The 22,078-nt window shown below is 32.6% G+C and overlaps 1 long non-coding RNA gene across 1 annotated transcript; it reads left to right on the top strand.

The window, feature by feature from the left end:
- The first annotated feature begins 7,342 nt into the window (after positions 1–7,342).
- Positions 7,343–18,803, top strand: LOC127548632 (uncharacterized). Its single transcript, XR_007950446.1, has 2 exons — positions 7,343–11,358; positions 14,417–18,803. It is a non-coding gene; the product is annotated as an uncharacterized LOC127548632 (long non-coding RNA).
- Positions 18,804–22,078: the final 3,275 nt, after the last annotated feature.

Here is a 22,078-nt window from a genome sequence, read left to right as displayed (position 1 = left end):
AAAGCTGGGATTGGTGTGGAATTGGGTAGAGCTGATATAATTGCTTTAGATTATCTAGACTATTCAGGAAAGGATCTGGATCTGATGTGTTAAGACATAACAGTTTTCCAGATACCTAGGAGAGTAAATAAAGTAAGATACTTGTTTTATGAGCTAGTTTGGTATTATAGGTTGAAGTACTGGTTCAGCTGATTGTGATGGAATCTGGAGACTTATCTATAAAGATGTCTCTAATGCAATGCTCAAGACATGTGTTGACCCTCTGCTATTTAACCTTTTTATCAGTTTGAGTGAAGACATAGAAGGCATGCTCGTCAGTTTTGCAGATGGCACAAGATAGGGAGATATAATTATTACTGTTTTTTAATGGGATCCAGGAAAATTTCGGTCGGTATGGTTGGATCAGTTCTAATAAGATGAATTTGATAGGGATAAATGACCTATACTTCACGTCTGAAAACCCACTTCATAAGTACAAAATGGAGTAACTGACTAAATAATTCATTTTAAAAGGCTGGGAATAGGGCTAGTTAACTACAATCTCAAAGGGTGTGAAAGGTGTGGTATAATTAACCAAAAATTAATTTGATCTGAAAATAAATTAAGAGAGGAATAGCATTCAAGAATAAGATGACAGTTCTGCATTTCTGTCCTTTTCAGACCATTCCTCAAGTATTGTGCTCCATTTTAGATGCCACATTTTAAGAAGGATAATTATAAACTAGAGAGGACTGCAAGAGGGTAACTAGAATGACTTGATACCCTGCTGTATGAAGATTAGTTGAAAGAACTGGGGTGGGGGTAGTGCTTGTTCTGAAGCAAATAGTCCCTCCCCAAATTCGATCTGAACTTGTAACAAATAAAAACAGTTAAACAAAATTGACCAACAGAGAAACCTCATCCAAAAGTAGCTGCAACATTTTGCCCCCAGTTCTATTTAAGTTTTACTTCAGAGGAAGGCAGTGTATTATGTAATGTTCTTTAGGACTGGACTAGATATCTCTCAGTCTTTGGAACTGAGATTGTTTTTGCAGCTGATCGTAATTCAACTCCCTTGTGCTCAGGTGAGGCCTGTATGATGACTTGTTGAGATATTATAGAAGGGATCCTTAATTCAGTTGTTAGTTGGATGAGATGGCCTCTTAGAGCTTTTCCAACCTTTTAAGATTTTGTAATGACAGTTTGGACACTGCAGAAAAACTCAGTAAACAGCCAGATTCAATTTGGGCTTTCTAGACATCTGCTACTTGATGTGGGCTTTGTACAAAGCCATAGCTTGTTGCAAGAATGTTTAGAGGTCAGCTTGGAGATTGAGTTTTTATAGAGTAACAGGGTATTTATTAGACGTAGCATGAAGAATTTGGAAAGAAGAAAAAATGAAAGCCACAATGTAGGAAAGAGGTGTTTCAAATGAGAAGAAAAAAGGAACTCGTTTATAAGAGAAATTAATCAGAATGATCCATTTATTTTAGTAGGAGGTCAGTACTGCTCCACATTTAGATTACTTAATTTGGTCTGCCTGTTCATCTTGGGATGATGAGCTAACATCAAATGAAATTGTTTCTAATTTTTTTTTTATTCTGAACTTAATATTTCTTTATACAAATAGAACAGAAAAAAGAATTATATGTGAAACCCCAATTCTATTATGTGCTGCTTGCTTTTTAAAAAAAAATTATAATAAATTCAACATGTTACTTTCAAAGCTGGCCTGCTTGTCTCTGTTTCCTTTTGAACTAATGTGCATTTAAAAAATGCTTCAGTTCCCTTTCTTCCCTTTTAAGAAGTACTCTTATAAACTCCCTTCTTTCCTTTCCCAATAATCCCCCTCTCTCAATGGGGAAAAAAAAAAAAAAGGAAATGCAATGCTTGTAACAATTGTAGTCAAGCAGAACAAACTTACAAATTGGTCATGTTCACAAATGCTTGTCTTATTAGGCAGCTTGAATCCTTCATCTCTCAGGAGAAGATGGATAGTTTGCTTTATCATTCATTGGTCTCCTGGAGGTGAGGTTTCTTCTTGCATTAATTAGTCACAGTTCTTAAATCTTTGAAGTTGTTTTTCTTAAAAGTGTTGTTTTTAAGAGCATATGAATCTTAACTTGGAAGACAAAAGAGGATATGACAGAAACAAAATTGATGCTTCCTGTCAAATGTAAACTTCTCCAGAATTCCACAGAGGTTGAAAATCTTCTGTAAGAGTAAATAAATAGTCATGAGCTTTATTGATGGCTTCTACCTTTTGGTAGGAGCAGAATTCACATGTGAATATGAGCATGCCACTGGATTTTATAGGTGGCAAGGTGAAAGCTTTTGCTTATCCACAATGCCCAAGTGGTAGCATCTTTCTTATTTATACACAGGATTAAACATGGAGTAATTTGTTCTTGTTTTTTTTTTTTTTTCCCAACTCTTCAACTTTCCAGAGAGTGGCTTGTTGAGGATGTTCTGCTGTGCTGATGCTCACATTGACTATCACTTGTAGATCATTAGTATTTTAAGATTCAATTGGGGCTGGATAGTTAGTTAGGTTGTTTCTTTTGCATTACAGATTCCTTAAAACTATCGGCTTATTTAATCTGAAACTATATCATGGATTGGAATAAATAAGATTTTTTTTTAAGAGCTAGTGTAGTTTTTCAGTGATATTAAGGCTCTTCAAAGAGTTGCCAGAATTTAATTATGTTTGATAGAAAAAACAGTTTTTCTCCTAGTTAAGTTCTGTAAGTGATAATGTACAGAAAAGATCAGGACCTTTTTGCACCATTCCAGTAGATTTAACAAAACATTTGGTACTTCAGATTTGGCCATAAGATGTAGCTGAGCCTTTACTATCCCAAAATGAGAGCTAACTAGTGTCTTAGTGTCTCAAAGATATTTCAGGGTCTATTATCCTGATTTTCTTCACAGTAAATTGATTAAGAATATCAGGAACTATCAGAAATCCTTAGCTACCTCTAGGCTTTTAGTCTAGGAAATATTTTGCAAGTCCATTTTGGATGAGAGAAGGGAAAAAGATAATATGCCCAAACCTAGGGAATTTGGTTAGCTTTCTAAGGTCGGGATGAATCAACTGTTTCAAAAAAATGGTCTCAATTAAAGAAAGTGATCATTCTATTGTATTCAGCACTGATTATCTCGCATCTGTGACTATCATATTCAATACTGTGTGCCATTTTTAAAAAGTCATATTAGCCAAGGATGATCAGGAAATCGGGAAAAGAACAATTAAAGATACTTGGGGGAGTAGAGGAATAGTAACCTTCGATATTTAAAAGAACTTTTTGTGGGAAGAAATACTTTGATATGTGTTGCTTCAGACACTAGGAACAGTGGATGGAAATTTTGTTAGGATCCTTAAGTCTAATGAATAAATGGACTGCTTTAAGAACTTCATTATGGAATGAATATTTTATCATTGAAAATATTTAAACAGAGACTATATGACTATTGGAAATGTTATAGAAAACACTTTTTTTTTTAAATGCGAGGTTGAGCTAGTTTTTTTTCAGTCTACAGAGAGATTATAGAACTCTATATGTTATAGATGTTAAATGTACTCTTTGAACTTGACGTACTGGTTCCTGGAAATTCCTGGAAGTGGGCTAGTCCTTAAAGGATAATGCTTATTTTGGATTTTGTTGAATAAATTGGATTATTATTGAGGTGTAGTTTCTATGATATATAGTACATATAAAATATTCATAGACTGAAATGGAGTAATAGAGCCTCAATACTATTAAAGTATGCTTAAAAATATCTTTGATGTGGTCTAAATACAACCTTCCATTCATCCTCCTTAATTTGAAACATTTTAAATCCTGCAGAGATTAAGTATAGGTAGAGAGGGTTTTTGTTACAAATGGTAGAGTTGAGAGTCTGGTAGTGTTTTGGGTGGCGAGGAGGGCATGATGAATAAGCAGGCGTGATTTAGACCTGTGTTTTCATTGATGTGGAGAAACTCTTATGTAAAAACTGCTTTCCCTTATATAAGTAATTTGTAACTTACATTTGTACTGCTAGTGTATATCAAGAGATAGAATTTGAACCCAAATCTTATTTTAGTGCTACTTTTCTATCCACTACACCATGCTACCTGAATGCTATGGTAATAATTTCCTCCTATGTTTCCCACTTTCCCCTCTATTCTCTTTCAGGAATAAAATGACTAAAGAGCTAGCAAGAAGCTATATAAATGTGTCCCCTGCTCTAAATATTTAAGTCTAGAAAATTTGAAAGCATTAAATTTTATCTTCTGAAAAAGACCTTACAAGAATGTGTTCTGTAGACAAGACATAACAGACATTACACTAATGGAGAGATTTCAAAACAACTGAGAACTTGGAATAATTTGTCAATATGATTTTTCCTCCTTAGTATTCTAATCCCAGTAACCTTTTAGCAAATCTCTTGGCTATTCCACCTATAAAAACTAAAGTCATAGTTTAAGATAACAGTGTTAAAATGACAGTGGTCAAATTGACCATTGCCAGATAATGAGACTATTGAAGGAAAGTAGTTGGGTTGCCATAACTAAAAAAGGGAATCACCTCTTGTGATGAGCTTCTTCATATTTAGCCAGACTAGTCCTTGGTTATTAGATACAGACTGTTACTATGATTATATTTGGAAGGCTTTCCAGCATTGTAGAATCTCCTAGAACTTGAGACCCAATCAAATCATTAATATCTTCCATTCTCATTGATCATGTCTTTGTTCTTTGTGGTATGACATTATGTTAAATCAACTTACTGCGTATGCCAGTCCATTATGATCTGGACAGAGAGAAATTATCTCACTAGTAGTTAGAGGCAGTGTCTGGTTCTTTACTACACCTTCTATTTTATATTACTCCACTGAACTTCCTTGGATAATAAGGATGACAAGTTTCATTACCTTTGGAGTAGAAAGCCTTTTGATCAAGAAGACTGATGCAATACCTTTTACCAGGGTAGAGTCAAAGGTTCCTTCTCCTCTTGGGGAAAATAGTGTTGGGCTGACCCAGCTACATTGGTTCTAATAGGGAAAGGGGAACTAAACCTTGACTCAGAGTCGGAAAATGAAAAGGAATAAGAACTCGTTTGGGGGTAATCCCTTCTGAAATGAAACACTGTTCTCAATAAATATTTGCTTACTACTCCTGGAAGATAAGTACAAGTCAGCTCACCTTAGGCTTGCTGAGACTCTTGGGATTGATCACTTTATTCCAGTAGATCCTCAGCACATAATCGGCATGCATTGGAATGCTCAAATAAGAATTAGGTATTTGCCCCAATCACAAAAAGGGTTCATGAGTAATTTTTCTTTGTAGGGCTTTAGAGCCTGGCTAGACATCACGCAGTAAGCATTTATTAAGCACCAGCTATATTCCTAGAGACCATATTTGGTGTTATAGAAAGACAAAATTGAAATTTCTGCTTTCAGAGAATAGGAAATAACATTCAACATGGAAAAGTAAATACATAAACAAAACAGGAAAAAAAATAGTTTCTGGAGGAGTCCTAGTAAGTTGAAAGTTTGGGATAAGTTTCCTCTAGATCATGGTATGTCAACTGAACTTTGAAGAAAGCTAGTATTTTAAGAGTTGAAGATGGGAGATAGAATGTCCTTTTCAGGGAAATAATGAGTTCACTTATTTGGATGAAATGTATGGTGTGAAGGAATAATATTCAATAATTCTGGGTTGGAACCATAATTCTTAGGGATTTAAAACTTTAAAAAGAATTTTAGTTTTTTTCCTAGAGGCAGTGGGGGACAACTGGAGAAGGGGAACTGTGGTCATATCTGTACTTTAATAAGATCACTTGACAACTATGTGGATGTGATATATTAGAGAGAGGAGAAATGAGGCAGGAAGACTAAGGCAAAAGTCTAGGCAGGTGGTAATAATGGACCTGATATAGAGTAGTATATTTGTGAGTGGAGAAAAGGGGTCAAATGCAAATATATATTGTGAGTGTAGTATTTGTCAAGACTTAGTAACAGATTAGATGTGGGTGGAAGGAGGGAAAAAAAGGGTTAAAAGTGATTTTCAGCTTGAAATCTGGAGTGACCAGATGGAATACAGGGTTTTCAACAAAAAGAAATTAGGAAGAGGGGAGAGTTGGGGATAGGGAGAAGTGGTGAATTCTTTTTTATTGAATCGCTGATGCCTATGGGATACAGACTTGGAGTCTTCAAAGAAAACCATATTAATTATGTAGAGTATGACTCATTGGATAGAAGATTTGATTTTTTTACTTGTTCCCAGAAAGCAGAATTGAAAAAGATATGTAGAATTCTCAGGCAGATTTGCAGCTCCATAAAAAAGGACAGAATTAGAATTGTCTAAAAGTGGACTGGACTTTTTGCAAGGTGATGAATTCTCTTTAATTGGAAGTATTCTTGTAAAAGCAAGATGATCCATTTTTGGGGATATTGTAAAGTGGATTTCTGCTTAGATATGGATTAGACTCTTAAAACTGGGATTATTGTTGAATGCTAGTAATATATGAGATATAAGGATGTCATTATATTTCCTTTCAGTTCAACTACATATGACAAACATTCTACAAAATATATTACAGACATTATTGTTAGATTATGTATTTTCCATGCTTGTGTTATAACAGTATTAAACGTACTTGGGGCTTCTAGTAATAACACCTATTTTTAAAAATTTTGAGTTCCAATTTCTTTCTCCCCACCTCACCACCTTCATTGAGAATGCATGTTATATATGTAGTCATATAAAATATTTCCATAATAGTTAATGTTGTAAAAGAAAAAACATAGACAAAAAACCTCCCCACAAAAACTGAAGAAAAACAAAGTAAAATAAATATATGTGTATCTCTCTCCCTTTCTCTCTCTCTCTCTCTCTCTCTTTTTCTCTCTCTATATATGCTTCAATCTGTATTCAGATACAATTATTTCTTTGAGGATGGATAGCATTTTTCATCATTGATCCTTCAGAGTTTTTCATAAAATTCACTTCTTTTGTGAATTATTCAGTTTACCTAGACTTAAAATCATAACCCAAGCAAATTAAAATAAAAAATAGTAAAACAATTGTAAATTGAATTAGAATGGTTCAGATTTTATAAAACTATTAAGGCAGTCCCCCCCCCCCCTTTTTTTTTTTGTTATATGTTACTTTGCTCATTGATGTGTAAAATAAATTATGAGCATGATTGATTTTGCTTATTTATCATTACCACACATATCTAGAGTGATTAAATATTCTTTTTACTTTAAAACATTAGTTAAAGCATTTAAAGCATTTAAATAATGCTAAATTTCAAACATTGAAATATAATACTATTTTAAATAATTGTTTCCCAATTACATCTAAAAACAATTTTTAACTCATTTAAAATAAATTTTCAATTTCAAATTTTCTCTATTTCTCCCTCTTTCTCTTCTCTCCCTAAGATGGTAAGCAATTTAATATAGGTTATATATTTGCAATCATGTAAAACATTTCCTTATATAATGTGCTATTTCTTAAAAATCCAACCACTGGAAGTTGGTGGGGTGGGATGGGATTGGTGATAGAATGACTTCCTCTTTCTGACCTGTAATGCCTCTTGAATCTAAAATGAGCCAGATATATAGTAGAAAAGAGAGTGGCAAATACTGAAAGGCCAGAGAAGTGATTCGGGGAAAACTATAGTTAAATCATTTGCCTATTTTTATCAAGGGTAACATGATACGCTTCGTACATTTGAGTTGAATACTGTTGGGGTAAGGACAGGCATATTGAACACCTAGCTGCCATTTGCTAATAGTTCATCAGTGGCCCAAAGTGCCTTGTAGAGTATTGAGGTTTTATTAAACCTGAGAAAAATAGGCTATGGATTTTGTATGTGAGTGGTGGTAATTCCACACTAAAGCTTTAAGTAGTTATTTCTCTTAATAATGGACATGCTTTATAAAACTGTATGGCATAGTCTTTTAAAAAGTAATTTAATTGAATTTAAGTAACATGCATTTCAGACATTTGGGAATACCTAGTTGTTGTTTTTTTTCCTTATATTTGAAGTCATCATCTCATTATTCAAACAAGCTAATAAACCAAAAAGATCAAAACACAACCAAGTAAAGAATAATGGCTTAGAGTGTTTGCTCATAATTGCATTCTAAAGGGAAAAGATGTAAATGCTTGAAAATTGAAAAAAGTTATTTAAAACACAATTAGATCTTGAGTTCTGATTTTAGACTTACTATGTAATGAGTGATCAATGTGACTTTTTAAAAATCAAGATATTTTGAAGAATCGTGAGTACAGTGTGCTTGATTACAAAGATGTTAATTAGTAAGAGTTTAAGCAGGCTGAAGAGTAATTTGAAATGGAAACATGGTCAATATATTGAGAAAATATTTCAGTCAATATAATTTGGGGCTATTGAATTAAAGGGAACTTAAAAAAAAAACTTTTCTTGGGTTAATTGGAAGTGCTTTTAAGATGTGTCTCTTAAAACTTATTTGGAGAGGAATGAAAGCAGAGAATGCTTTTTTTCCCATGTAATTTGATTCCTGTCAGAATCACATTCTTTTTCTTTTTAACAAACTAATTTTTATTTTACAAACCTGACAAATCTCTTTGAACTTCAATTTCCTTTCCCACAAGATGAGGTGGTTGGAAAAAGTAACTTCTCAGATCCCTTTCTAACAGTTTTTATTTCCTTTGAGACTTAGTAACCATTATCTTCTGTCTTCCCTTTTCTCTATTAAGAGATTTATGATAGTAGCTTTTTTTCTTACATTAAGACTTTGGCAAATATGGTGTGATATTATGAAATATTGGTTGTCCAAATTGAGTACCAGTATAGAACAATGGATTTTGAATCAAGAAGAGCTGAGTTCAAAATTCCATCTCATACACTTAAATGAACCATGACAAATCTTGTAATTTCTCTTTGCCTCAGATTTTTCACTTGTAAATCAGGAAGTTGGACTATATGTTCCCTTCCAGCCTTAAATCTCTGATTCTCTGATCCATTTTTTCCCCATTCTTTTCTGTCCTACTTTCCAGTCCCAATTCCTTGTTCTTTTCAGTCTTTATTTTCTCCTATTTGACCCTTTTCCTTGCCAAAAATAGGAAATAGTTCCTCTATGCACAAGCAAATGCTTTAATAGATGCATTGTAGATTGTCCATTTGTGCACACAGATTGTCTTCATTCTTGTCAGTTGTCTTAAGAGTGTGTGAGACCGTAGACATGGAGTGTATGCTACTACCTCATTTTGAATTACTTAGTGTTCATGTTGAACTGATAGGGGAGATAGGTCAAGATATTTTGTCAGTATCACTGCACTAATTTAGGAAGAGAGTTAGAGTTAGAACTCTTAGGTCAGTGTACAAAATCAAAGCATTCACATAAATAATGTGGTGAATTCAGTCAATCAACCTTGTAGGTTTTGCAGTTCCTCATTATTTTTGGTTGTCTCAAAAATATATATATATAATTCTCAAAATGAAGTTAATTTAGGCATAATTTAACGTGATATCTTGTAGTTGTGTGGTGTGTTTAACTTTTCAACATTTTTGTATATTTTGCTCTATTTAATCGTCACCACATCAATCTCTAGTAGTTTGAATCTCATTTATCATTTGTAGAAATTGAGAAATTAAAAAGATTGTTTAGGAGTAGAAATTAAATCTTCCCAGGCTTTCCATCTCAAGTTCTTTCTTGCACATTATAGTGACCAGTGTTTTTGTGATATTTTCTTTGGGGAAGTATCTGGGGGAAGAGTTGAATTGTCCCTCTTTCCTGCCTACACAGGGCTGCCTTGTAGGAGTAAACAGTAATTGAGCATCAGAGTATGTTGGGATTCATACCAAATTACTTGGTTGTAATCATACAAGTTTACCAAAAAATCTTTCCATAGACTAAAATTCTCCAGCAGCTATTTTGACCATGAGGTCTAATGGTAAAGTTTTAACATTATGTGATCCTTTCCAATCACTCTGTCTTCCAGTGCAATAAAAATAATAAACAAATAGAAATTTATAATTAAGGACCATTGGGTTTGAATTCAAGGCTACTTTTGAATCCTTTGCTATTTCTTAGCTAAATAACTTTGTGCAAAGCTAGTTTATCTCTATGGCCCTCAGTTTCCTTATCTTAAAATAAATGGCTGAATTAGAATATCTTCTAAGAAAGTCACTTCCCACTCTGAATTCTAGAGGGCTTTTTTTTTTCCCCAAATTGCTGACTTGTTTTTATGTCATTCATTTCTGAATATGTTTCCCTCCTTATTTTCCACTTTCCCTTATAAACTTTGTAACAGATTTTAAAAAATAAAGAGAACAACACTTTATCAAAACTGACATGTAAGACTTCTAGTTTTAAATCTGTGATCTTAGAATCAAAGCCATCTGACAACCTTTATTATTCAATTACAACATTCTTCATTTTTGCAATGAAAGGAAGGAAAGAAAATCTGTTTTTCAGATTTTCAGTTCTCAGAGATAAAGTTCAGTTATAGTTATAGATTGTTTCATTTTATTTTTTCAACATACATTATTGTAGGCATTAAAAGAATTAAGTGTGAATAATCACATTTTACTATGTACAAAATCAGAACCAATATCACAAGTGACAATTCATGATCTTTTCTAAGATGGTCAATGTAGCTTATTCTTTGAAAAACTCAGTTCATAGAACTTGCATCATTAGGTTGGCTATCTAAATTTCAGGAAGACATAAGTATATAAAAGATTTCATAGAGGAAAGAATTCAAGTAAGGCTTAAGGTTTGTCTAGACTTTTGCTGGTGGTTATTTCTTACTGGATCTTCTGATTATAAGCAGAATTCAGAAAAGATATGATCTGGTAGGAACATTGGTTTATAAGGAGAGACAGATTTTTGAGGTCATTCCTACACCTTGGAGTTTATTCTCTGATCCTTATTTGGATTAAAAACATTCAAATTGCAAAATTTAGAAGTTTTCAAGTTGAATAAGGATTAAATAATAATGGAAATGAACAAAATATGATGTTAAAAATTAGTGCTTGGAATTTTAATTAGATTGTATTTAGGGGGAGATGAAATAAAAAACATTTTGCATTGATTTTTTTTTCTGAATTTATTTATTTTGGAATTAGCTACAATATTTTTATAACTCCATGTGCTAAAGGTTTTTATTATTGTTTGTATAAAAATGAGTATTGGAAGATTTGGTTTATGTTCATTTCAGACAAATGTTAGATCAATCCTCTGTGCTCTTTTCTTATATAGTATGGTATATTGAAGTTTGTTGAATTTAAGTTTATACTCTATTAATGTGACATATAGGATTTCGAAAATGGATTAAAAATCTGGAGGATTCAATCTTTTATGCATAGTTTTCTTCATGGAGCTACATTAAAACTGGTATGTATCCAAAATTTCCTGTGTACATATGACAATGCTTATTTAGGTATATATCTTGAAAGCTTTATTGAAACTAAAGGAATTCACATAACATAAAGTGGGGTTATAAAATAATGTGACTGATTTTTAAAACTATCAGCAATTTTACATTGAAAAAAGTATTCTTTTTTATGATAACCTTTGTAATGCCTTCAGATCAAGCAGTCTTTCATTTATCTTCTGGGGGCAAATTCAGTTTTAAATATAGTCAAAATGAATAAATAAAGTATTTATAAAGTATCTATCTGTTAAGTGTTAAGGGAGGCAATGGAATGTAAATATAGAAAATAAAATGGTCCCTGACCTCAAGGAGTTTGTTTTTTGGATAGAATTCATTATGAGCCAAGTCTAGTAATCAGAGTTGGAAAATCCAACCAAGGATTACTATTTTTACTCCAAAATAAGACACAATTGTCAAGTAACAAAGCTGATTTTCTTGTGTGGTACATGAACTATCTAGTTTTGATTAATAATAGCATTGTTGAAAAAAATATAATATCATTACCCAAGTAACAAACAACTTCAAAAGACAGCCCTCATTGGGATAGATAGCTGTTATTTTTGTAAAATATTCAGATTCATTTTTTTATGGATCATGTAATATACACAGGCAAGTAGAAATCTGTCAGACCTATTTTATGCTTAAGTCCTTTTAAAAGCAGACGATCTGTTTCCTTGCCTGTGACGACAGTTGAACTCCAACTATGGAACAACAACAACAAAAAAAAAATCAAAAAGGAGGAAATAAAAAAGTGAGCCTTGGCTGTTGTAGGCATTTTGAACATAGATAATTTGTGAGTATTTTTTAAAAATAAAGTGGTATTTGTAGAACATTGGAATAAGGTTAAACTCCTACAGGCAATTGACTATTGAAACTTTGTCCTGAACTTTAGACAATCTAATTTACAACTTGAAGAATGGAGAAGTCTGAGAAACAGCATTTATAATCAAACATTTACATTTTTTAAAAGGAATTGTTCTTTATTTTTGGAGCTATCCAATACCTCAGTACTAAAGAGTAAAGTACAATTTGGCCTTTACTAGGTCTAGGAAAGGGCTTTAAAAATAACTTTTTTTTAAAATGAAAAGTTTGGTATTCATAGCTTATGTCACTATGATTAGCAAAGTAGTTGTGAATTTATAATTGTGGTATTTTAGGATTATTTTATAGTTTAATATGTACATTAGGATTTGCCTCATTTCAAAGATGATGTCAGTACAATTGAAAGGAGAACGAATGATTTGGAAAAAAGCATTGTCTTTTTTTAAAATATAGTTAAAACATTTTAAAATTTTATTTTTCTGTAAGCAAGTACTATCCGTAATGGTGTCATTAGTAGTTATTAATATCATTTGTAGTTATCATAATAGCCTATATGTTAATGATGTGCCTTGACATTGTAGTCTCTGAGTAGTGTCACTTGTATGTAATTTTCAGCAGCTCCTTAAGAACTTGTTGAATAAAAAGAGCTATCTTAAGATAGTTAAGTGTTTTCGGTATTGAATGGTAATTATTTTATTGAAATTGTTACTCCAAAAGTGATCTCAGGTTTAGGTCTGCTTTCTTATATTGAGTTAGTTTATGGACCATTGTTCAAGAGAGATTTTTTGCCTAAGTACAAGCTTGTGTCCATATTTCAGCTGTTATTTATAATTTACTAGATAATGCAATTTTAAATTTGTATTTTAACAAGTACTTTCTTTTTTACTTCACATATCTTGAATAATTCTTTTGAAAAGGTTTTCAATCAGATAGCTATTTTAAATGATAAAGAAACTTAGATCAGGCAGATGATCTTTTTAAAAGTCAACCTTAATTAATTATTGGGAGGGCACTATTGTTACATATTTTCAATCAGTTTAAATATAGTACAGATAAGAGTTCTTGTGTATTCTTTTGAAAATTGACCTCAACTGAAAAAACAACTGTCACTTGGGCTCATATGTACACTGCTAACATAACTTTGAAAGTATCTCAGAAAAATAACAACAACAACAACAACACATCTTTAACAAATTTTAAAAGTATGCCAGTATTGTATTGTGTAATAATATTTTGACCATTTTTTTTTTTCAAATTAAGAATCACCAATTCTCTCTTCAGTTTATACTTTTCCTTCAAATAGTCAACATTGAGATAGCCTTTTCTCCATTTGGAGAAAAATGACATTACTCCTCAGATAAACCCTTTGTAGAGAATTTGATTATATTTTTCCATAAGTTAGAAAGGCTGAAGGTCTCAGCGTAACAAGCATTGCTTCCTATTTTTCACTAACCATTTTTCTCCTCTGAAGATGTAGTTTTTCACACACTTTTGCTGTGGTCCTATGAAAGTAGGAATGACTTCAAAAACGTGGTAAAGGCACTGTACAGCAAAATACATATTGTATTTTGAGAAACTTTTGAGAATAGGATATGCTCTTTCTCATTTTATATACATATATATGTACATAATATATATATATATATATATATATGAAGCTTATTCAGTAGAGAAAAGCATTGTTCTTTTAATGTGAAAAAATAAAAGAATTTGAAAAGTTGAAACATGGAAACATGTGACAAGTATTTTAAAAATTATTAAAATGTTAGAATAGCAGTTTTTGGAGAAAGTATTAGACAAATTTTTTCTTTTTAATTTCTTGTACTTATTTTAGCAGCCTGGAGCTGAATATGTTAATGTAAAATTTGATTTTTTCCTTATCTTTTAATTAGGAAAGTTTTTGCTATTTTATTACTTGTAGAGATGTACTTGATAGCCCAAAGTTTTGATAAGACCACATCCTTTTACACTGTTTTCTTAGAACTGGTAGATGTGATTCAATATTCCCTTTTTCCCTTCCTCCTGGTATTTACTTCTCTAAGCAAGACTTCTAAAGATTGCTGTGGTCAGAAAAGCTCATAGACTACTTTAAAATGAGCTCAGGGAGTTCCTCTCACCAAATTAGGTAGTTTCGAGTCAGAGAATTATTCTAATTCTATCATAATAAGACCTTCCTCTCTTGTTTCCTTTTTGCAGACTCTGGCGTGCAATGTATATAAAGGATGCTTTCACAGAGCAGCACTTGTGTAGAGTGATGTTAAGGTCTTTCTTCCCCATATTTGGAGTGGTGATATAAGAGCAAATACCTCATGTCCTTTAATGATTGCAGATTCTCTTTCTTGTAGTATGCCAGTGTGTGTGTGTATGTGTATGTATGTAAGTGTGTGTGTGTATATATATATATATATACATATACATATATATGTACTTAGTGTATAGTTAAGTACCAGCTTTTCCCACATTCTGAAATTACAGTTCAGTAACTAGCTTCATCTCATAAATAAGAACACTTTGAAATCAGGTTAATGTTTACTGATTTCTTTCTGATAAATATCACCGTCAAAGGTCAAAATATGTTATATCCAAAGATAAGGTGAAGGAAAGTATTGGTGCCAGTTTTCATATGCTTATGATAAAATTATGGTCTGATTTTTTTTTTTTTTGTTTGCCAAATGGAAATACATTTTTTAAAAGGAAAGGAAAAAAATCATTTTATGGAAATGTTTGTAAGTATTAACTTGTATGTAAAAATATTGTTTTACCTCCCAAAAATATCAATAAAAATGTATGGTTTCTTAGTGTATCCTTGAATGGGATTCCTTTGTACAAGAACAAATTCAGAAGACCCATAACTGTCATTTTAATTTATGTATTTTATGTTATTTGACTTTAATGAAACATAACTTTTCCTGTTCTTTGATACAAGGATATCACTTTTCATTTCACTCTAAGTACCCTTTTATTTTGTTTTTCTTTCATTTATTTGATTATTTAGACTAGATTTGTTGATTTCATTGATATAGGCTATTTTACGCAGGAAACACTTTACTAATAATGCAGCTTGACACCTACAATACAACTCATCATCTTGTATAATTTTTTTGGACCCTAAAAGGTTAAACTGCTTGCCAAAGGTCTAACAACCAGAACAATGACAACAATGATAATGGTGAGAGCATTTTATATAGCCCTTTAAGATTTTCAAAGTGCTTCATAAATATTATCTCATTTTATGCTCAATACAGTCCTTGGAGGTAGGTGCTGTTATTATTCCTATTTTGCAGTTGAGGAAACAGATAGTGACAATCTAAGTGACTTCTATCTCAACTAGTGTCTGAATGTGAATTTAAATATCCATACCTGAATTTAAACTTGGATTTTCCTGACTCCGGGTCTAGCATTCTATTATTAACTAAAAGATATCACTCTGCATCTTTAGACTGCATTCTCCCTAATGAAAAAAATAAAAATTTACTGAAACATTTGGGCATTTAACACAGACTATTTTTTGTAGTTTTTAGCATTATAATATTCTAAAGGGGTAACCACTGATTTAGGATTACAATCTTTTAATTTTAGTTTTTTTATTTACAAAACATATGCATAGGTAATTTTTCAACATGCTAAAAGTTTTTAGAAGTCATGTAATTTACCATCCCAGAACAAGTATCTCCTCTTGTCTTGACAACTTTCCAGGACAAACATATTCCTTAAGTCTCCCAAACCCCTAATCTAGAAGTTCTTCCTAATATATGTTTTCAACCTAGGCATTGCATAACCTTCCCTAGAATGAGAAAAAAGCTATTCATTGCCACTAATTACTTTTGAATCTAGTTTATAAAGACCTTAAACTTACAGATAAGCAATCTTAGATCTACTCATTTTTAACTTTATACATTCCACCATGCAATTATGTCTACCACATAAATTGGGGCGAAAAGGACATGTACTGATTGTAAGAATAAATCTTTTTCTATCAATGTTACTGTTAAGTCTATATATGTAAAATCTGCTTTAAAGTGTGGTTACATTCAGGTTCCAAAAGGAGATGGAACAATTTTCTCCTTATAAAGGCCTCAGATACTACCTAAGTAGGTATGATTTGGTTCTGGTAGCTATCAAGCTTCCCTATAGTCTATAGTAAAACATTATAAAAACTTTTAGTTCCCCTGTGATCCTTGTTGGCCAAAGTTAGTTCTGGGGAAACCTTAAATTAGTTATTTTGATATAGGAATAGAAAAAAGGAGCACAGTTGGCTTCATTAAAACCTGAAAGAGCAGTTTCCATCCAGACTCTTTCATGGTCATAGCTGTGATGAGCCTTATTTGCAAAGAGAAGAAGACATCTGTGGCTGTGGTTCTTAGGTAATTTCTTTTTGAAAAGTGTCAGCTGTATTTTTTAATAGCTATGTACCCTACAAGTTTTCTTTTTTGGCAAAACCCTTGAAGTTCTTTTTAAAATGTCATTTTCCATTTTAAAAATAGCATGTGGATAAACACAAGATATATAACTTGTGTTATAGTAGCTAACATTTTATCAATCCATTATTGATCTGTAAAATATAGTATTTCAAATCCTACAACATTTTAACAAATCTGCTACATGGTGATAGCAAACATTTAAATCCCAGTTAAAATGTCTACTAATTTAAGCAATAGCCATTGTGCTCCAATACTAATACAAAAATTTAGACAAATCTTTGAACATTCAGGTGACTTATGAAAACCTCCCATCATAAGAGGAAGGTAATGTGATGTAGAAGAAAGAGTATTGCACTTGAAGTTATGAGACCTAGATTTAAATTCTGCTTCTATCATTAGTTGTGTTAGATTACATATGTTTCTTAGTCTTTCTGAGTTTTAGTTTCTTCCTCTATAAAGCAGATGATCATATTTTCATTGCTTTTCTTCCAAGGCTGTTATGATGAAAAGTACTTTGTAAACTTTCAAATGTTAGATACACACACACACACACACACACACACACACACAGTAATATGTTGTTATAAGATGGTAGGATGTGACCATCATAGAACTAGTTTCTTTAATAGGTATACCAGAAAGTTTATATTCAAATGAATATTGTCTGTCTAAGTCATCTGTTGAGGTGATATAGCACTCTTATGACAATGACAAAGATGCTGTCATTGCTCAGGGAAATGTTTTTGGAGCTCCTCTTTGGAAAATACCTTCAAAGCTAGATTGGGAACTAGACGACGAAATGAAGTTAACCCACCTCATCTATCTTATTTTTACCTGTTTTATCTCTGAGTGATGTTTTTGACTACTTTAATCAAAGTCCACCCACAAGGGATAAAACTTTATTGCTATTGCACATATACAAAAGAATGAGCTATAAACTCCAAAGATTATTCCAACCAAGGAATTTCTAAAATTTTCTATATATGTAGACAGTATTCTGCCTCTCATGGTATTTACTTTAAGGCGACAAACAAATACAGTGGTATGATTCTGATATGCTTGTAATCAGTCAAGTTGTTGTAATGTAAATTTATTTTAAAAACTTGTCTATTTTCATTGAATGTATCCTTTCTGGAATATATGATGCATATTCTTTTCCAGAGGAATAATTCAGGGAAAACCTTTTTCACAGCTTGCATATATACTTTGCTCAGCTTCATGAAAAGTTAAGGAACTATGTATAAACCCTTTTGCCTAAGGTGAAGTGATGAGTTAAAATAAAGTATAAGATCAGTTGCCCCTATGTTTCCTTCTTTGCCTACTAAGCCATCCTCTTCTCTTATTCCTGATGTAAATTTGTAGTTCAGACATGGTTTCAGATTGTCTTTGCTTATATAATTTAACCCTTATATAATTTTGGTTAAGCCACTTTACCTCTTAGAGTGGATCTCATTTTACTCCTTTATAAAATGAAGAATTTGGTCTAGACCTTGGCTAAAGTTCCTTCAAGCTCTAAATTCTGTGACCTGTTACTCTAGAATGAAAATGAATTTCTGCAGTATTTAAACTGAACCCTGTCTAATACAATTGGCCACAGTCTTTGATATAGTTTTCCTGCTCTTAAAGGAAAAGGATTCTGTTTATTCCATGTAGTCATTTCTGCAGTATGATATGCAAATGCATATCATTTTAATTTATTATTTCATTGATTAAAAATAGTTTTTAAAACTAAAAATAGAATAAATGGAAGGAACAATTCATTCATTCTGGGAATGTGCAGGCTTTCCCATATAACTAGTTAATAGCAGAATTAGGGCTAGAATCCAAATCCTCCTGACTTTCACTTAGGTGTTCCTTCTGAGAGGCGATGTGATATAGAATGTTGGCTATAGGCTTACGAAGTCCTAAGTTCAAATATAACCTCTGACATTTGCTAACTGTATCACCACAAGTAAGTTAGCCTCCCTAAACCTCAATTTTTCTCATCTATAAAATGGAAATCATACTTGCAGGATCTCCCTCACAGGATTGTGAGATTCAAATGAGGTAATCTATGAAAGATGCTCTGCAAACACTGATTAATCAACATTTATTGAATAGTTACTATTTGCCTTCCCCTCTCCCCCCCCCCCCAAAAAAAAAAAAAAAAAAAAAAAAAGAAAGAGATATACTCTCAAGGAGCACCGAATTCTTTTCTGGAGAAAACCACATGGATATATATTAGAATATACAAAATATATACAGAATAAATATAAGATATTTTGATTGATAGAAGAGCAGCAGCTAGGTAGATTGGAAAAAATCTCATATAGAAAGTGATATGCTTAATTGAACTGAGCTTTGAAGAAAACTTTGAAACTAGGGATGAGGAAACAGTTCATTCCAGGCATGTGCAAAGTCATGGAAATGGAAAGTTGTATAAATACTTGCTCTTATTCTCTTCTGTGGATAGAGCAATACAGTTTTTAGAATCAGAAGAATAAAAACTCATCAAGACTTCTTTATAAAACCTAACAACCCACCCACATATTGACTTTCCCAGAAACTCTGAAGAAACTTTTTTTTCTTGGATAGCACTTCACAGTTACATTCTTAATGCCTAGTTTTGGCATTTGTAATCATCAGAATGAAGGGAAGAATGGATAGCTTGCTTGGTACCTTCTCAAGTCAATTCTCAACTGTCAATAGGAATAAGGCTGGGACCTTTAGGCTAAAGGAAGATAGAACAGCTTGAGTTAGAAAAAGGTTTTCCTTTTATCCAATCTAGATATAGGGAACTAAGTAAGGAAACTCCCAGTATTGTTAGATATGAGCAATTATTCTACAGCTTAAAGTCTTAGTTTCTTGTGGCAATGTAGAGGGTATAATTTGCTGAGGATTACACAGGCAATGTATTTCAGATAGGACTTGGGCTCAGGTGTTCCTGACACCCCTTTGATAGATCTCTTTCTTGGCAAAACTAATCTGTCAGTAATCTGTAACAAGTATTATTAGCAGGATCTTTTTGGAGGGGTTTCTGCCGTTTACTTTGGATCCTTCTGGCCTTTCCTGCTAATATGTCACGGACAGAGCCCATGATTTTTGTTGAAGTGAATTGGTGTACTCTTCCCATTAGTTTCTCTGGCTTTCCTTTGGTGAGTAAAATGACATTGAGGCAAGTTGTCTGGGTAAGATATCCGTTTATTACACAGTGAAAAAACAGCTGTGAATAAAGTGAATCACTGATCTTCTTAACAAAGACCATTTTTATTGAGATCTAGAAAAAGAAGTAGGGGTCCATGTATTTGATAAGTTTTAGCTGGGGTTGGGGAAAGTTGTTGGATTAATTACACCCTTCTCTTGACAATAAAAAAATACTGAATCACTTTATGGAACTTGGCTGTCTTTAGGATCTTGGATAGAAAAATAGAAATATCTTTATCAGAATCATCCCAATCAACTGTCTCCTTGGGGAGACCAAATCACCCCAAATACTGATGAGAAATAAGGACAGAGGAACTGTCCCTTGTGGGAGAGGCCCTGCTCTTTGTTGACAGGTAAACAAACCAGGGATTCTAGGTTTTACTGGCTAGCAAGTAAATGTCCTGTGAGGTAGTTGAAAGCTATAGCACCACTATCTTTCAATTTTGCCTCTAAGCCAATTTAAACAAAAAAGACTTAAAATTTTTTTTCTTAATATTTTATTTTTTCAAATATATGCAAAGATAGTTTTCAACATTTACCTTTGCAAAACTTTGTTCCAATTTTTTTCTCCCTTTCTATCTGCTCTCCCTTCCCAAGACATAAAGCATTTCCCCATAGGTTAAATGTAAAATTGAGAAAGCACAATTCTAAAAATCAATGTAGTATAAATACTACAATTATAAAGTCAGTAAGTAGAAATCAGAGGTAATATTTTTTTCTCTAACACTACTTGTCTTGTGGTAGTACTTCCAAACTAGAAAAGTCACCCTTACAGCTACAATATAGTGTCATGTTTTGAAACCATGTGTAGTTTCTGGAAGTACAGAAGTTGACAATTTATTACAGGATATGATTCAAAGAATACTCCAGCCAAATTCTAATATATAAGGAAAAACATTTGAAATACTGAAGCAGTTTCCACAGTCTTGATTTTTCCTTTCATAGATGTTGGTCAGGCTGTCTTTGAAGTGTTTAATTTAACATCTAATTTTTAGTTCTAAGAAATGCCTGAAACTGCTGATATGCAGGAATCTCCTGTCCAACTCAATGTAAAGTGTAAAGATCATTTTCATTAGCTGTTTCCCATACCTAGAAACTTCTTCTCTCCTCATTTCCACCATTTAGATTCAATGAATTTCTTCAATTCAACTCAGAGGAAGTTTTAATATTTTTCTTTAAGCCCTATCTTTGGACTAGCTAGGTGGCCTAATGGATAGAGCACTTGGAGTCGGGAAGACTCATTTTTCTAAATTCAAATCTGGCCCCCTACAGTGGGGCAAGTCACTTAACTCTGCCTCAGTTTGCTCATCTGTAAAATGAGTTGGAGAAGGAAATGGCCAACTAATATTTGTCAAGAAAACCCCAAAGTTGGGATCACAAAGAATTGGATGTGACCAAAATAACTGATTAATAATCCATTTTAAAAAAAATCCATTTAAGTTATATCACCACATCTTGGCAGGCATTTATAAGGCAGGGTACCTTATAATACTTGAGATAATTTGAAAAAAAAAATTTGCTTGCTATTTGAGGAATTGAAACACTTCCAAGTGTTTCTGTGTGCAGTAATTTCCATATAATGATTGGATATGCTGGAAAGCATTGTTCTAATGACAATTATTACATCTTATTTTAAATGTTATTTTGAGCTAATCAGTCTCATGGTGTCAAATATAAAACATGTTTATAGCCTATTTGTACCATTTTTCTTGAAATATTTGTTTCCCTTTACCAAGACGTAATTGGATTCTATGTTCATATCAGTTAAGAATTATATGACCTTTATAGTACAGTGGAAAGAATACATGATCTGGAATTAGAGTAATTTCAAATCCTGCCTCTTGTGATTAATACCAGTGTGACCTTGGGCAAATCCCTTAAGCTCCCTGGGCATCAGTTTCTTTATCCACAGAGTGAGGAAGTTGGACTAAGGGGCCTTTATGGGCCTTCCTAGGTCTAGATTTAAGTTGTGGGAAGTTGTTATCCCTGACCTTGTCTGTTCCTATCACTACTAGAATCAAATATATAATCCTCTCTTTGGCTTTTAAACCCCTTCTTAACCTTAGATCTTTCCTCATTTTTCCAGTCTTATACCTCACTACTTGCTCTTTCCCCCAATCTGATAAAGAAACACTGGCCTCCTTGCTGTTCTTCACACAAGTCTATATACTGACTGACCATTTTCATTACCTGTTTCCCTTACCTAGAAACTCTTTCTTTCCCTTCTCACTTCCACCATTTAGATTCAGTGAAT

Source organism: Antechinus flavipes, chromosome 2, assembly GCF_016432865.1.
Source record: "Antechinus flavipes isolate AdamAnt ecotype Samford, QLD, Australia chromosome 2, AdamAnt_v2, whole genome shotgun sequence".
Taxonomy (NCBI): domain Eukaryota; kingdom Metazoa; phylum Chordata; class Mammalia; order Dasyuromorphia; family Dasyuridae; genus Antechinus; species Antechinus flavipes.
This window is presented reverse-complemented; position numbering and strand designations above follow the sequence as displayed.